Consider the following 4585-nt stretch of genomic DNA (forward strand, 5'->3'; position numbering starts at 1 on the left):
AAAGAAAATTAAAAAAGGAGAACATCCTCTGAATGCATACTCTCTTGCCTATGTTTATAAATATGACAGGCCTGTACACACAATTTTATTGAGAAATGAAAGCCAGTTTGGGAATAACAAACTTTTTCTTTTGTCAATACCTGAACTTGAATTTAATTGAATTCTAAGTTTTAAATGAACACTAAGCTAAATATCTATTTTAACTTTAATATCTTTAATAAAGCTTTGTAGAATTTTCTTATTAAACATTGCATAAGTAATTTCTGTTTGTTACATAAAAATTAAAGAATACTAATAAAATAAAAGTAATAAATCATTCCAAATCAAAATGTTAGTAACATATGTCAATGTAAGAACAGGCACTCAGTGTTTTCTTGCTACATGATAGGAATGTCCACATAAAAATAAGAAAATAAAAAGCAATTTATCAACATTGAATCTTTGGGAAAGGGACAACATTATAAATTTTGAACAATTTCTGTATTATTACAGATGAGACTTCTTTTAAGAAGAAGTCTCCGGCTACTAAAAGCAGGCAGCTTTTGGAGAAAGCAAATAAAAAGCACAGAATGACACCACAGAATTCTTAATTTGTAGAGATGAAGGCCAGAGGAGAAGGTAGCTAATGAAAGATGGAGACTATATTAATGTTGAGTGTGCTGACACAAGAGACCCCAAACTTCCAGTACCAAAAAATAAATAAATAAATAAAGACCTGATTTATTTCTTTTCTTTTTTTTTTCTTTCTTTCTTTTTTTTTTTTGGCACAAGGTCTAACTCTGTTGCCCAGGCTGCAGTACAGTTGCACAATCTTGGCTCACTGTGACCTCTGTCTCCCAGGCTCAAGAGATCCTCCTACTTCAGCCTCCTTAGTAGCTGGAACCACAGGTGCCTGCTCTCTTGCATGGCTAATTTTTTGTGTTTTTTGTACAGACAGGGTTTTGCCATCTTGCCCAGGCTGGTCTCAAACTCCTGAGCTCAAATGATTCTCCTGCCTTGGCCTCCCGAAATGCTGGGATTACAGGAGTGAGCCACCATGCCCGGCCTATTTCTTTCTCAGTTAATTGTCCTGGCTATTATTTGGGTTGATAGCTGCATTTTTTCTTTGCAGACATCCAGGGCAGACTGATGGCTACTTTGCCATCTTCAATATGTGGATTCCGAGGTTACCAGGGGCATAACCATCAGCCAGAAGTGGGGAATGGAGAGCATAGAGGTTGCTCATGGGAGGTTTATTTGAGCCACTTTTGGAAGTTGTACGCATAACTTCTCTTTACAGTACCTTCATTAAAACAACCATGTGTCTACACTCAATTACAAGGGAGGCTAACTGTAGTCTAGCTGTGTTCCCAAGAAGAGGCAACCAGTATCTGTTTATCTGCTTGTGTGTTATCTGTTTGGTGGACAGCTGGCTAGCTCAGCCACGGAAATGATTCTACTTTAGGTACTATTTTGTATTTAATTATGGTATACTGAAGAAAACCTCTGGGTGGACTTATGTCCACTTTATATTGCATAGCTTCTTTTCAGCAAATACATGTAAGTGTATACATATACATATTAGTAGCAAATATATATTAGTATACATTATTAGTATAATGAAAAGCTTTTTTAAATAAACAAGGTTAATATTACTCTAAATATTATGATCCAGAATACACCCAATGTTAATATTTATGCATATATATGTCTTTTTAGATAATCCATTGACCTATCATCTATCTGTTTAATAATGCTCCATTGAATTTGTCCAATATTTTGGTTGTCAGGAATAAGGTCAGATCTTGCTATTGTAGGTGAAAATAAATTTATTTTAAGACACCAGATAGCTCACAGATTCAGTGAGAGATTCTAGAATACCAGGTTCTGATGTTACTCCAACAGGAACAATGCAGCCAGTAAAACTGCTCAATCACATGATAGAAATATTTCTGTCATCAGAACCTTTTGCTCCACACCAGTGATGGTGGGGGAACTGGATACCATATTGCTAGCCTAGTTGCTCCAGAAGAACCAAATGCCTCTATTTCCATGCTTTCCAGAATATGTGAAGTCCTCTCACATAGAGAGCATCTCACAGCATTCACTTTACATCCAAATCTTGCATATGTGCATATGATTTTTAGAATCCAGATCAAATACTTATATCACTGATCTCCTGTAATAAGGAGCATAAGGTTTTGCGTTAGATTTTAAGTCTTTGTAGCAGATAGGAAGGCAAATTATGAGTTATTGAAGTAAGAATTGCGTGAACCCATTTAAAATACTTGCCAGCTCGGAATGGTGGCTCTCACCTGTAATCCCAGCACTTTGGAAGGCTGAGGCAGGTGGATCCCATGAACTCAGAAGTTCAAGACCAGCCTGGGCAACATGGCGAAACTCCATATCTAAGAAGAATACAAAAATTATCCGGGCATGGTGGCACGCACTTGTGGTGCCAGCTATTTGGGAGGCTGATGCAGGAGGATCCATTGAGCCTTGAGAGGTTGAGGCTACAGTGAGCAGTGATCATGCCATTGGACTCCAGCCTGTGCAACAGAATGAGACCCTGTCTCAAAAAAATAGAGCAGAATAAAATAAAATATTTTCCAATGAGATTTCTCTCAAGTATTTTTTTCTTAATGGTTATTTTAAAAGCTATTATTGTTATATTTTTAACTAGCCAGCTACTGAACTGTACTCTAGTTTCAAGAGTTTTTCAGTTTATTTTTGTGTGGTTTTTAGATAGAGAATTATATTTGCAATAATGGTATTTATCTTTTCATTTTTAATATTTATGCCCTGTTTCATTTCTTTGTCTACAGCATTAACTGTTTTACCAAAGTTATCTTAAATAACACATGCTCTTTCAAGTCCTCTCAAATAACAGAGATAAATACTTGATGATACTTGTAGGCATAATGCCTCTTTTAAGTAGATATTTAATAATAGGAAAACATTACTGACTCTAAATGCTTTGCTGACCCTGTTTGCTTAAGGAATTATCTTTATGGTTTGTAAAAGAGAGAACTAGTGGTTCTAAGATTCCAGTATAAAACTAGTAATTAGACTAACTTAAATAAAAAATAACTTTAATTATAATAGAACTAGTTTAAAAGTAGATTAATATAGAGGAGAAAATAAAATCACCAATAATTTCATTGTTCAAGATGGCCTGATAACTATATGTGCATCTCTGCACATCCTTCCAAAAGCCACTGCCGACACACACACACACGCATTTAAAAAACTGAATCATATGAATGTTTTGAATATACTATTTAATTATAAATTAAAAGTATATTATTGTGTCAATCATTGTCATTTTATTGCAAAATTTGATATAATTTATTTATTTAATCCAGAAAAGTTTTAACTGCAAACATGTGTTATGGGATACCTGATTTCCCCCAGATCTAATCTACCTCCTCGTTTTAGTCCACATTTTAAAAACTCTTCACTGAGATTTTAAAATTTAGTAGTCTTCACTTTTGAAGCCCTTTAAGGGCTGAATTTTTGTTTTATTTAGAGTATTCTGAGTATTTTATTATGGATGAAATAAATAGTGTTTTATAAATCAACATGTCTGTATATTTTATCATGTAGACTGATTAGCCAGTAAGAATAATTTCTTATCTTTATTTTTAATTTTTCTGACTTCAAAGTCCAAATTCATTCAGTCTGTGGAAAAGTAATGATGTGCAAAGGAAAGATTAATCAAAATAAGAACAGATGCAAAAAAAATTTTATTAGCTTCCCACGGCATACAACTTTTACATAACTTTGTGAAATTTTTCCATTGTTATGTTAAATTTGTGTGATGTAACATCAGTTAATGATCCCTTGAGAATATGAATTAATAATAGAAGTCCACTTTTGTTTTAAAGATTTTAGATAATCCTAAGCAATTCTAGATAAGTAGAAGAAAGTCCTGAGTTTGAATAAATGAGGCTGGGTATAGGCAGCCAATTAAAGAAATTTCAGCAGCAGTAGTAGAAATTTTATGTGTGTGTATGTGAAATATATCAGCAATTGTTGTTGTATTTTGAAGAAAATGTTTAACTATCCCTCCTCAAGACCCATTAAACTTTCTGTTTGCATTAATTTTGTCTTAACACTCAGAGTAAACCAAATAGAACAGAACTTTAAAATTTTCGTTCTGTGTATAGTTTACATTAATAAAAACAAGAGTAATAATATTAAAAACTTCAAAAATATGGATGAGTAAAATAAATGCAAATCATCCTCAGTCTTATTATACAACAATAGTAGCATTTCAGAGTTTTGTCTTTCATATATACTCACAGAATGAAAACATACTAAATATATCTGTTTTAGTATTCTCTTTTCACTTAATTTTTAAATGTCTTTCCACATTATTAAATTTCTTTGAATCACAATTTTTAACTACAGTGATTTATTTTGTACATTTGAATAACTCATATGATCATATTTTTCTCAAAATTAGTGTGTTTCTAAAGAAAATGCATAGAAAGTCCTTGTGACTATATCTTTATGTATGTTCTCAGTTGTTACAATAGATTCTTAGAACTCGACTTTTATCCAAAATGACCTAACAAAATTTTCATATCAAAATTTTATTCAA

Source organism: Mandrillus leucophaeus, unplaced genomic scaffold (genome assembly GCF_000951045.1).
Source record: "Mandrillus leucophaeus isolate KB7577 unplaced genomic scaffold, Mleu.le_1.0 Scaffold303, whole genome shotgun sequence".
Taxonomy (NCBI): domain Eukaryota; kingdom Metazoa; phylum Chordata; class Mammalia; order Primates; family Cercopithecidae; genus Mandrillus; species Mandrillus leucophaeus.